Raw genomic sequence first — 12,277 nt, 5'->3', positions numbered from 1 at the left:
CCTTGCATCTGGGGTGGAAGTCTATGGGGCAAGTGTCCAGGACTTGCAGAGGAGTACAAGTGCCAGAAAGTGCCACAGTTCTCATCAGCGCCTTTTTTCTGCTCTCTGGCAGCTAGGATATCGACTGATCCCTTCCTTGCAAGAGAGAAAAAAACAACACCTTGAGAGAAAACATGACTTTTTGTGGTTCACATAGAGAGAGAGCAGCCAAATAGCCCTGCTTTGTTTCTGAAAGACGCATCAGAAATTGCTTAAAATGCCAACTGGGGAATCAGGCTCGTTGGTCTAGGGGTATGATTCTCGCTTCGGGTGCGAGAGGTCCCGGATTCAAATCCCGGACGAGCCCATGCTGTGGAATTATTTTTAGGCTTCTTATTATATAGGGCCATTTCTTCTTTTCAATGCTATAAGACGCCGTGTATGGTGAGAAAGTTCCTTTCCCTCTACGCTATTTCCCACTTTTGGCGTATAGAATTTCAGTGCCGGACTTCTTTGCAACTGCTTTTCTGGGGTGGACCATCAGTGTAGGAAAATCAAATGCAAAGTGTTTTTCTAGTGTGGTTTCAGGTATGGTTTTAAAATCGCCTTTTGGAATAAAAGGGGTCCTCGTTCCTTTCTTCCAAAGAAAGAGATCGGGTAAGGAGGGTCCAACTTTGAGCTTCATGGACATTGGCCCTTGGTCTGTGCATTCCAGCCCACTACATGCCAAGCAGATTCCTGCAAGCGTGTCTGTTTCTGTAGTGTAGTGGTTATCACGTTCGCTTTACACGCGAAAGGTCCCTGGTTCGAGACCGGGCAGAAAGAGCAGTTTTCTGTTTTTCACACAGTTTGCATTTACTCTCTCAATTTATAGGAAAGCTGAGATAATGGAAGCTGTCTATCCCTCACCAGCGTGACGTACTGTGCTCCAGGGGTATCAGTGACAGCTCAAAAAGAGAAGTGACGATAGTTTGCGCTATTCGTTTGCACGTCCTTGTGTACTGAAGGTTGGGCCTACTTCATGAAAGCAAGGCATGAGAGCAGAAATGGTTTTATTGACCTCACCGAGAGCATACACCTAGAACAAACAAAATGTCTGAAGGATAGAGGCATTTTCATTTCTTGTTCGATGACGGCCATGGAAAAGACAGCAACCATATTGCAGAAGAGAGCAGCATGTGCAGTTGCTTGCTTTGGGTGAAGCATTCACTAACTCGCTGCCAATAACCCCCGGAGCCGGTGCGAAAGGCGACTCTTGTGTGCCTCGGCTCGTTGGTCTAGGTGTATGATTCTCGCTTAGGGTGCGAGAGGTCCCGGGTTCAAATCCCGGACGAGCCCTTTTTCAGAGGTAAACATACGAATCCTACTCAAAACTCACAATGCCTGACTATTTCTCATTACACTCGCCGCATTGTTGCACAAAATATTTTGAACCTCATAAGAAACATGGATCACCATGCTTTTTCTGCCTTCATGCTTAGTCTGTGTGTGTCCTAGGTGATGCTTTCCCAAGCTGTACTTGCTGGCATTTAGGCATCAGATATTTGTCTGTCGATGCCTGCATAAGTCAATTTTTAATACGTCTAATTGCAAGTATGTTGGCTGATATCTCTGTAGTTTTCACACTTGCTCCTCGCTTTCTGAGTGGCTGCTGATACAGCAGAATAGAAGTAGAGAGAACCCTTGAGAGGAACCTTGCTCTAACAGTAAAACACAGCAAGTGAGTTTCTGTAGTGTAGTGGTCATCACGTTCGCCTAACACGCGAAAGGTCCCCGGTTCGAGACCGGGCAGAAACACTGTGCATGAGCTGCTTTTATGTGCACCCTCTAAAACCTTATTATCTCAATGCAAGCTTAAGAAGAGGCGGTCCTTGAACCCAGCGAGCCATGGGAAACTTCCTTTACTTTTGCAAGACGAAACAAAGTAATCCGCATCCATCAGTGGTCGCTCTTGTGCCTAGCTTTTTTTTTGTCATGCCATGTTGTATTGTGGGGTCTTTACACTTGTGACATTGCTGTGAACGTTGTAAGTGCAAACATTGGCAGGTGCAGTCAGAAGAGTCAGATCTGTGTACACCCAGGGCTGTCAGGATGGCCGAGTGGTCTAAGGCGCCAGACTCAAGAGAGCTTGATCTTCAGTGCAACTGAGACTTCTGGTCTCCTCATGGAGGCGTGGGTTCAAATCCCACTTCTGACAGGTTTCTTTTACACCCTTAAATCGTCCTGTTTTTTGCAGTGCATTCCCCACGCACCACAATCTTTGCACGGACCTGTAACATATGACGAGAAATCCACCAACGATCAGGCTGGGCCCTCAATCACAATTCCATGTATTCCTGGAAGGGACACCTCAGGCACACCTTCCGTTAAATTTGCACTCCATCACACAAACTGCCGTGCTGGTTTCTCATTAAGCAGTTGATCCCATCTTTGTTGTGAGGCTCTCCTGCCACCTTTTGGGCGGAGAAGGCACTGTCCCTGCAACAACACAGGCAGACATGTTCAACAGGGCTTCCTGGTTATGTGGGAGGAGCAGATTGTCATTGGTCCCCCCTTGCGAATTTTAATTTACATAAGGAAGACAGAGAGGTATCTGGGAGTAGGCAGTACACACGGACATTGAACTCTATCTTGTGATTTGCAGCCAATTCTAGATTGAGGCAGGAGGAAAGGAGGTGACTTGCCCAAAAATGGCCATCCTGGGAATTCAGCCACCCTGGGGCTCCCAGGTTAGTGTTTCAGTCCTGCGAGCCACTCATATAAATCTCGCCTGATCGAGCCTGATCGAGCGCTGAGTGAGCGTGTTTGAATCCAAGAATCAAATGCCTCTGTCTTAGGAGCAAGAATTGGCAGGCCCTCCCTTGCATCTGGGGTGGAAGTCTATGGGGCAAGTGTCCAGGACTTGCAGAGGAGTACAAGTGCCAGAAAGTGCCACAGTTCTCATCAGCGCCTTTTTTCTGCTCTCTGGCAGCTAGGATATCGACTGATCCCTTCCTTGCAAGAGAGAAAAAAACAACACCTTGAGAGAAAACATGACTTTTTGTGGTTCACATAGAGAGAGAGCAGCCAAATAGCCCTGCTTTGTTTCTGAAAGACGCATCAGAAATTGCTTAAAATGCCAACTGGGGAATCAGGCTCGTTGGTCTAGGGGTATGATTCTCGCTTCGGGTGCGAGAGGTCCCGGATTCAAATCCCGGACGAGCCCATGCTGTGGAATTATTTTTAGGCTTCTTATTATATAGGGCCATTTCTTCTTTTCAATGCTATAAGACGCCGTGTATGGTGAGAAAGTTCCTTTCCCTCTACGCTATTTCCCACTTTTGGCGTATAGAATTTCAGTGCCGGACTTCTTTGCAACTGCTTTTCTGGGGTGGACCATCAGTGTAGGAAAATCAAATGCAAAGTGTTTTTCTAGTGTGGTTTCAGGTATGGTTTTAAAATCGCCTTTTGGAATAAAAGGGGTCCTCGTTCCTTTCTTCCAAAGAAAGAGATCGGGTAAGGAGGGTCCAACTTTGAGCTTCATGGACATTGGCCCTTGGTCTGTGCATTCCAGCCCACTACATGCCAAGCAGATTCCTGCAAGCGTGTCTGTTTCTGTAGTGTAGTGGTTATCACGTTCGCTTTACACGCGAAAGGTCCCTGGTTCGAGACCGGGCAGAAAGAGCAGTTTTCTGTTTTTCACACAGTTTGCATTTACTCTCTCAATTTATAGGAAAGCTGAGATAATGGAAGCTGTCTATCCCTCACCAGCGTGACGTACTGTGCTCCAGGGGTATCAGTGACAGCTCAAAAAGAGAAGTGACGATAGTTTGCGCTATTCGTTTGCACGTCCTTGTGTACTGAAGGTTGGGCCTACTTCATGAAAGCAAGGCATGAGAGCAGAAATGGTTTTATTGACCTCACCGAGAGCATACACCTAGAACAAACAAAATGTCTGAAGGATAGAGGCATTTTCATTTCTTGTTCGATGACGGCCATGGAAAAGACAGCAACCATATTGCAGAAGAGAGCAGCATGTGCAGTTGCTTGCTTTGGGTGAAGCATTCACTAACTCGCTGCCAATAACCCCCGGAGCCGGTGCGAAAGGCGACTCTTGTGTGCCTCGGCTCGTTGGTCTAGGTGTATGATTCTCGCTTAGGGTGCGAGAGGTCCCGGGTTCAAATCCCGGACGAGCCCTTTTTCAGAGGTAAACATACGAATCCTACTCAAAACTCACAATGCCTGACTATTTCTCATTACACTCGCCGCATTGTTGCACAAAATATTTTGAACCTCATAAGAAACATGGATCACCATGCTTTTTCTGCCTTCATGCTTAGTCTGTGTGTGTCCCAGGTGATGCTTTCCCAAGCTGTACTTGCTGGCATTTAGGCATCAGATATTTGTCTGTCGATGCCTGCATAAGTCAATTTTTAATACGTCTAATTGCAAGTATGTTGGCTGATATCTCTGCAGTTTTCACACTTGCTCCTCGCTTTCTGAGTGGCTGCTGATACAGCAGAATAGAAGTAGAGAGAACCCTTGAGAGGAACCTTGCTCTAACAGTAAAACACAGCAAGTGAGTTTCTGTAGTGTAGAGGTCATCACGTTCGCCTAACACGCGAAAGGTCCCCGGTTCGAGACCGGGCAGAAACACTGTGCATGAGCTGCTTTTATGTGCACCCTCTAAAACCTTATTATCTCAATGCAAGCTTAAGAAGAGGCGGTCCTTGAACCCAGCGAGCCATGGGAAACTTCCTTTACTTTTGCAAGACGAAACAAAGTAATCCGCATCCATCAGTGGTCGCTCTTGTGCCTAGCTTTTTTTTTGTCATGCCATGTTGTATTGTGGGGTCTTTACACTTGTGACATTGCTGTGAACGTTGTAAGTGCAAACATTGGCAGGTGCAGTCAGAAGAGTCAGATCTGTGCACACCCAGGGCTGTCAGGATGGCCGAGTGGTCTAAGGCGCCAGACTCAAGAGAGCTTGATCTTCAGTGCAACTGAGACTTCTGGTCTCCTCATGGAGGCGTGGGTTCAAATCCCACTTCTGACAGGTTTCTTTTACACCCTTAAATCGTCCTGTTTTTTGCAGTGCATTCCCCACACACCACAATCTTTGCACGGACCTGTAACATATGACGAGAAATCCACCAACGATCAGGCTGGGCCCTCAATCACAATTCCATGTATTCCTGGAAGGGACACCTCAGGCACACCTTCCGTTAAATTTGCACTCCATCACACAAACTGCCGTGCTGGTTTCTCATTAAGCAGTTGATCCCATCTTTGTTGTGAGGCTCTCCTGCCACCTTTTGGGCGGAGAAGGCACTGTCCCTGCAACAACACAGGCAGACATGTTCAACAGGGCTTCCTGGTTATGTGGGAGGAGCAGATTGTCATTGGTCCCCCCTTGCGAATTTTTATTTACATAAGGAAGACGGAGAGGTATCTGGGAGTAGGCAGTACACACGGACATTGAACTCTATCTTGTGATTTGCAGCCAATTCTAGATTGAGGCAGGAGGAAAGGAGGTGACTTGCCCAAAAATGGCCATCCTGGGAATTCAGCCACCCTGGGGCTCCCAGGTTAGTGTTTCAGTCCTGCGAGCCACTCATATAAATCTCGCCTGATCGAGCCTGATCGAGCGCTGAGTGAGCGTGTTTGAATCCAAGAATCAAATGCCTCTGTCTTAGGAGCAAGAATTGGCAGGCCCTCCCTTGCATCTGGGGTGGAAGTCTATGGGGCAAGTGTCCAGGACTTGCAGAGGAGTACAAGTGCCAGAAAGTGCCACAGTTCTCATCAGCGCCTTTTTTCTGCTCTCTGGCAGCTAGGATATCGACTGATCCCTTCCTTGCAAGAGAGAAAAAAACAACACCTTGAGAGAAAACATGACTTTTTGTGGTTCACATAGAGAGAGAGCAGCCAAATAGCCCTGCTTTGTTAATGAAAGACGCATCAGAAATTGCTTAAAATGCCAACTGGGGAATCAGGCTCGTTGGTCTAGGGGTATGATTCTCGCTTCGGGTGCGAGAGGTCCCGGATTCAAATCCCGGACGAGCCCATGCTGTGGAATTATTTTTAGGCTTCTTATTATATAGGGCCATTTCTTCTTTTCAATGCTATAAGACGCCGTGTATGGTGAGAAAGTTCCTTTCCCTCTACGCTATTTACCACTTTTGGCGTATAGAATTTCAGTGCCGGACTTCTTTGCAACTGCTTTTCTGGGGTGGACCATCAGTGTAGGAAAATTAAATGCAAAGTGTTTTTCTAGTGTGGTTTCAGGTATGGTTTTAAAATCGCCTTTTGGAATAAAAGGGGTCCTCGTTCCTTTCTTCCAAAGAAAGAGATCGGGTAAGGAGGGTCCAACTTTGAGCTTCATGGACATTGGCCCTTGGTCTGTGCATTCCAGCCCACTACATGCCAAGCAGATTCCTGCAAGCGTGTCTGTTTCTGTAGTGTAGTGGTTATCACGTTCGCTTTACACGCGAAAGGTCCCTGGTTCGAGACCGGGCAGAAAGAGCAGTTTTCTGTTTTTCACACAGTTTGCATTTACTCTCTCAATTTATAGGAAAGCTGAGATAATGGAAGCTGTCTATCCCTCACCAGCGTGACGTACTGTGCTCCAGGGGTATCAGTGACAGCTCAAAAAGAGAAGTGACGATAGTTTGCGCTATTCGTTTGCACGTCCTTGTGTACTGAAGGTTGGGCCTACTTCATGAAAGCAAGGCATGAGAGCAGAAATGGTTTTATTGACCTCACCGAGAGCATACACCTAGAACAAACAAAATGTCTGAAGGATAGAGGCATTTTCATTTCTTGTTCGATGACGGCCATGGAAAAGACAGCAACCATATTGCAGAAGAGAGCAGCATGTGCAGTTGCTTGCTTTGGGTGAAGCATTCACTAACTCGCTGCCAATAACCCCCGGAGCCGGTGCGAAAGGCGACTCTTGTGTGCCTCGGCTCGTTGGTCTAGGGGTATGATTCTCGCTTAGGGTGCGAGAGGTCCCGGGTTCAAATCCCGGACGAGCCCTTTTTCAGAGGTAAACATACGAATCCTACTCAAAACTCACAATGCCTGACTATTTCTCATTACACTCGCCGCATTGTTGCACAAAATATTTTGAACCTCATAAGAAACATGGATCACCATGCTTTTTCTGCCTTCATGCTTAGTCTGTGTGTGTCCCAGGTGATGCTTTCCCAAGCTGTACTTGCTGGCATTTAGGCATCAGATATTTGTCTGTCGATGCCTGCATAAGTCAATTTTTAATACGTCTAATTGCAAGTATGTTGGCTGATATCTCTGCAGTTTTCACACTTGCTCCTCGCTTTCTGAGTGGCTGCTGATACAGCAGAATAGAAGTAGAGAGAACCCTTGAGAGGAACCTTGCTCTAACAGTAAAACACAGCAAGTGAGTTTCTGTAGTGTAGTGGTCATCACGTTCGCCTAACACGCGAAAGGTCCCCGGTTCGAGACCGGGCAGAAACACTGTGCATGAGCTGCTTTTATGTGCACCCTCTAAAACCTTATTATCTCAATGCAAGCTTAAGAAGAGGCGGTCTTTGAACCCAGCGAGCCATGGGAAACTTCCTTTACTTTTGCAAGACGAAACAAAGTAAACCGCATCCATCAGTGGTCGCTCTTGTGAATAGCTTTTTTTTTGTCATGCCATGTTGTATTGTGGGGTCTTTACACTTGTGACATTGCTGTGAACGTTGTAAGTGCAAACATTGGCAGGTGCAGTCAGAAGAGTCAGATCTGTGCACATCCAGGGCTGTCAGGATGGCCGAGTGGTCTAAGGCGCCAGACTCAAGAGAGCTTGATCTTCAGTGCAACTGAGACTTCTGGTCTCCTCATGGAGGCGTGGGTTCAAATCCCACTTCTGACAGGTTTCTTTTACACCCTTAAATCGTCCTGTTTTTTGCAGTGCATTCCCCACACACCACAATCTTTGCACGGACCTGTAACATATGACGAGAAATCCACCAACGATCAGGCTGGGCCCTCAATCACAATTCCATGTATTCCTGGAAGGGACACCTCAGGCACACCTTCAGTTAAATTTGCACTCCATCACACAAACTGCCGTGCTGGTTTCTCATTAAGCAGTTGATCCCATCTTTGTTGTGAGGCTCTCCTGCCACCTTTTGGGCGGAGAAGGCACTGTCCCTGCAACAACACAGGCAGACATGTTCAACAGGGCTTCCTGGTTATGTGGGAGGAGCAGATTGTCATTGGTCCCCCCTTGCGAATTTTAATTTACATAAGGAAGACAGAGAGGTATCTGGGAGTAGGCAGTACACAAGGACATTGAACTCTATCTTGTGATTTGCAGCCAATTCTAGATTGAGGCAGGAGGAAAGGAGGTGACTTGCCCAAAAATGGCCATCCTGGGAATTCAGCCACCCTGGGGCTCCCAGGTTAGTGTTTCAGTCCTGCGAGCCACTCATATAAATCTCGCCTGATCGAGCCTGATCGAGCGCTGAGTGAGCGTGTTTGAATCCAAGAATCAAATGCCTCTGTCTTAGGAGCAAGAATTGGCAGGCCCTCCCTTGCATCTGGGGTGGAAGTCTATGGGGCAAGTGTCCAGGACTTGCAGAAGAGTACAAGTGCCAGAAAGTGCCTGCAGTTCTCATCAGCGCCTTTTTTCTGCTCTCTGGCAGCTAGGATATCGACTGATCCCTTCCTTGCAAGAGTGAAAAAAACAACACCTTGAGAGAAAACATGACTTTTTGTGGTTCACATAGAGAGAGAGCAGCCAAATAGCCCTGCTTTGTTTCTGAAAGACGCATCAGAAATTGCTTAAAATGCCGACTGGGGAATCAGGCTCGTTGGTCTAGGGGTATGATTCTCGCTTCGGGTGCGAGAGGTCCCGGGTTCAAATCCCGGACGAGCCCATGCTGTGGAATTATTTTTAGGCTGCTTATTATATAGGGCCATTTCTTCTTTTCAATGCTATAAGACGCCGTGTATGGTGAGAAAGTTCCTTTCCCTCTACGCTATTTCCCACTTTTGGCGTATAGAATTTCAGTGCCGGACTTCTTTGCAACTGCTTTTCTGGGGTGGACCATCAGTGTAGGAAAATTAAATGCAAAGTGTTTTTCTAGTGTGGTTTCAGGTATGGTTTTAAAATCGCCTTTTGGAATAAAAGGGGTCCTCGTTCCTTTCTTCCAAAGAAAGAGATCGGGTAAGGAGGGTCCAACTTTGAGCTTCATGGACATTGGCCCTTGGTCTGTGCATTCCAGCCCACTACATGCCAAGAAGATTCCTGCAAGCGTGTCTGTTTCTGTAGTGTAGTGGTTATCACGTTCGCTTTACACGCGAAAGGTCCCTGGTTCGAGACCGGGCAGAAACAGCAGCTTTCTGTTTTTCACACAGTTTGCATTTACTCTCTCAATTTATAGGAAAGCTGAGATAATGGAAGCTGTCTATCCCTCACCAGCGTGACGTACTGTGCTCCAGGGGTATCAGTGACAGCTCAAAAAGAGAAGTGACGATAGTTTGCGCTATTCGTTTGCACGTCCTTGTGTACTGAAGGTTGGGCCTACTTCATGAAAGCAAGGCATGAGAGCAGAAATGGTTTTATTGACCTCACCGAGAGCATACACCTAGAACAAACAAACTGTCTGAAGGATAGAGGCATTTTCATTTCTTGTTCGATGACGGCCATGGAAAAGACAGCAACCATATTGCAGAAGAGAGCAGCATGTGCAGTTGCTTGCTTTGGGTGAAGCATTCACTAACTCGCTGCCAATAACCCCCGGAGCCGGTGCGAAAGGCGACTCTTGTGTGCCTCGGCTCGTTGGTCTAGGGGTATGATTCTCGCTTAGGGTGCGAGAGGTCCCGGGTTCAAATCCCGGACGAGCCCTTTTTCAGAGGTAAACATACGAATCCTACTCAAAACTCACAATGCCTGACTATTTCTCATTACACTCGCCGCATTGTTGCACAAAATATTTTGAACCTCATAAGAAACATGGATCACCATGCTTTTTCTGCCTTCATGCTTAGTCTGTGTGTGTCCCAGGTGATGCTTTCCCAAGCTGTACTTGCTGGCATTTAGGCATCAGATATTTGTCTGTCGATGCCTGCATAAGTCAATTTTTAATACGTCTAATTGCAAGTATGTTGGCTGATATCTCTGCAGTTTTCACACTTGCTCCTCGCTTTCTGAGTGGCTGCTGATACAGCAGAATAGAAGTAGAGAGAACCCTTGAGAGGAACCTTGCTCTAACAGTAAAACACAGCAAGTGAGTTTCTGTAGTGTAGTGGTCATCACGTTCGCCTAACACGCGAAAGGTCCCCGGTTCGAGACCGGGCAGAAACACTGTGCATGAGCTGCTTTTATGTGCACCCTCTAAAACCTTATTATCTCAATGCAAGCTTAAGAAGAGGCGGTCCTTGAACCCAGCGAGCCATGGGAAACTTCCTTTACTTTTGCAAGACGAAACAAAGTAATCCGCATCCATCAGTGGTCGCTCTTGTGCCTAGCTTTTTTTTTGTCATGCCATGTTGTATTGTGGGGTCTTTACACTTGTGACATTGCTGTGAACGTTGTAAGTGCAAACATTGGCAGGTGCAGTCAGAAGAGTCAGATCTGTGCACACCCAGGGCTGTCAGGATGGCCGAGTGGTCTAAGGCGCCAGACTCAAGAGAGCTTGATCTTCAGTGCAACTGAGACTTCTGGTCTCCTCATGGAGGCGTGGGTTCAAATCCCACTTCTGACAGGTTTCTTTTACACCCTTAAATCGTCCTGTTTTTTGCAGTGCATTCCCCACACACCACAATCTTTGCACGGACCTGTAACATATGATGAGAAATCCACCAACGATCAGGCTGGGCCCTCAATCACAATTCCATGTATTCCTGGAAGGGACACCTCAGGCACACCTTCCGTTAAATTTGCACTCCATCACACAAACTGCCGTGCTGGTTTCTCATTAAGCAGTTGATCCCATCTTTGTTGTGAGGCTCTCCTGCCACCTTTTGGGCGGAGAAGGCACTGTCCCTGCAACAACACAGGCAGACATGTTCAACAGGGCTTCCTGGTTATGTGGGAGGAGCAGATTGTCATTGGTCCCCCCTTGCGAATTTTAATTTACATAAGGAAGACAGAGAGGTATCTGGGAGTAGGCAGTACACACGGACATTGAACTCTATCTTGTGATTTGCAGCCAATTCTAGATTGAGGCAGGAGGAAAGGAGGTGACTTGCCCAAAAATGGCCATCCTGGGAATTCAGCCACCCTGGGGCTCCCAGGTTAGTGTTTCAGTCCTGCGAGCCACTCATATAAATCTCGCCTGATCGAGCCTGATCGAGCGCTGAGTGAGCGTGTTTGAATCCAAGAATCAAATGCCTCTGTCTTAGGAGCAAGAATTGGCAGGCCCTCCCTTGCATCTGGGGTGGAAGTCTATGGGGCAAGTGTCCAGGACTTGCAGAGGAGTACAAGTGCCAAAAAGTGCCACAGTTCTCATCAGCGCCTTTTTTCTGCTCTCTGGCAGCTAGGATATCGACTGATCCCTTCCTTGCAAGAGAGAAAAAAACAACACCTTGAGAGAAAACATGACTTTTTGTGGTTCACATAGAGAGAGAGCAGCCAAATAGCCCTGCTTTGTTTCTGAAAGACGCATCAGAAATTGCTTAAAATGCCAACTGGGGAATCAGGCTCGTTGGTCTAGGGGTATGATTCTCGCTTCGGGTGCGAGAGGTCCCGGATTCAAATCCCGGACGAGCCCATGCTGTGGAATTATTTTTAGGCTTCTTATTATATAGGGCCATTTCTTCTTTTCAATGCTATAAGACGCTGTGTATGGTGAGAAAGTTCCTTTCCCTCTACGCTATTTCCCACTTTTGGCGTATAGAATTTCAGTGCCGGACTTCTTTGCAACTGCTTTTCTGGGGTGGACCATCAGTGTAGGAAAATTAAATGCAAAGTGTTTTTCTAGTGTGGTTTCAGGTATGGTTTTAAAATCGCCTTTTGGAATAAAAGGGGTCCTCGTTCCTTTCTTCCAAAGAAAGAGATCGGGTAAGGAGGGTCCAACTTTGAGCTTCATGGACATTGGCCCTTGGTCTGTGCATTCCAGCCCACTACATGCCAAGCAGATTCCTGCAAGTGTGTCTGTTTCTGTAGTGTAGTGGTTATCACGTTCGCTTTACACGCGAAAGGTCCCTGGTTCGAGACCGGGCAGAAAGAGCAGTTTTCTGTTTTTCACACAGTTTGCATTTACTCTCTCAATTTATAGGAAAGCTGAGATAATGGAAGCTGTCTATCCCTCACCAGCGTGACGTACTGTGCTCCAGGGGTATCAGTGAC

General features: G+C 47.1%; 12 non-coding genes across 12 annotated transcripts; all 12 read left to right on the top strand.

The window, feature by feature from the left end:
* The first annotated feature begins 1,703 nt into the window (after window positions 1-1,703).
* Window positions 1,704-1,776, top strand: TRNAV-AAC (transfer RNA valine (anticodon AAC)). Its single transcript has one exon. It is a non-coding gene; the product is annotated as a tRNA-Val (tRNA).
* A 288-nt stretch (window positions 1,777-2,064) lies between these two features.
* TRNAL-CAA (transfer RNA leucine (anticodon CAA)) lies at window positions 2,065-2,176 on the top strand. The gene is made up of 2 exons: window positions 2,065-2,102; window positions 2,131-2,176. It is a non-coding gene; the product is annotated as a tRNA-Leu (tRNA).
* A 2,365-nt stretch (window positions 2,177-4,541) lies between these two features.
* Window positions 4,542-4,614, top strand: TRNAV-AAC (transfer RNA valine (anticodon AAC)). The gene has a single exon. It is a non-coding gene; the product is annotated as a tRNA-Val (tRNA).
* A 288-nt stretch (window positions 4,615-4,902) lies between these two features.
* On the top strand, window positions 4,903-5,014 carry TRNAL-CAA (transfer RNA leucine (anticodon CAA)). Its single transcript has 2 exons — window positions 4,903-4,940; window positions 4,969-5,014. It is a non-coding gene; the product is annotated as a tRNA-Leu (tRNA).
* A 1,907-nt stretch (window positions 5,015-6,921) lies between these two features.
* Window positions 6,922-6,993, top strand: TRNAP-AGG (transfer RNA proline (anticodon AGG)). Its single transcript has one exon. It is a non-coding gene; the product is annotated as a tRNA-Pro (tRNA).
* A 386-nt stretch (window positions 6,994-7,379) lies between these two features.
* On the top strand, window positions 7,380-7,452 carry TRNAV-AAC (transfer RNA valine (anticodon AAC)). The gene has a single exon. It is a non-coding gene; the product is annotated as a tRNA-Val (tRNA).
* Window positions 7,453-7,740: 288 nt separating this feature from the next.
* Window positions 7,741-7,852, top strand: TRNAL-CAA (transfer RNA leucine (anticodon CAA)). The gene is made up of 2 exons: window positions 7,741-7,778; window positions 7,807-7,852. It is a non-coding gene; the product is annotated as a tRNA-Leu (tRNA).
* Window positions 7,853-8,789: 937 nt separating this feature from the next.
* On the top strand, window positions 8,790-8,861 carry TRNAP-CGG (transfer RNA proline (anticodon CGG)). The gene has a single exon. It is a non-coding gene; the product is annotated as a tRNA-Pro (tRNA).
* A 385-nt stretch (window positions 8,862-9,246) lies between these two features.
* Window positions 9,247-9,319, top strand: TRNAV-UAC (transfer RNA valine (anticodon UAC)). The gene has a single exon. It is a non-coding gene; the product is annotated as a tRNA-Val (tRNA).
* Window positions 9,320-9,760: 441 nt separating this feature from the next.
* TRNAP-AGG (transfer RNA proline (anticodon AGG)) lies at window positions 9,761-9,832 on the top strand. The gene has a single exon. It is a non-coding gene; the product is annotated as a tRNA-Pro (tRNA).
* A 386-nt stretch (window positions 9,833-10,218) lies between these two features.
* On the top strand, window positions 10,219-10,291 carry TRNAV-AAC (transfer RNA valine (anticodon AAC)). Its single transcript has one exon. It is a non-coding gene; the product is annotated as a tRNA-Val (tRNA).
* Window positions 10,292-10,579: 288 nt separating this feature from the next.
* Window positions 10,580-10,691, top strand: TRNAL-CAA (transfer RNA leucine (anticodon CAA)). Its single transcript has 2 exons — window positions 10,580-10,617; window positions 10,646-10,691. It is a non-coding gene; the product is annotated as a tRNA-Leu (tRNA).
* The last annotated feature ends 1,586 nt before the right edge of the window (window positions 10,692-12,277 follow it).

Source organism: Triturus cristatus, chromosome 10, assembly GCF_964204655.1.
Source record: "Triturus cristatus chromosome 10, aTriCri1.1, whole genome shotgun sequence".
NCBI classification, from domain to species: Eukaryota; Metazoa; Chordata; class Amphibia; order Caudata; family Salamandridae; genus Triturus; species Triturus cristatus.
This window is presented reverse-complemented; position numbering and strand designations above follow the sequence as displayed.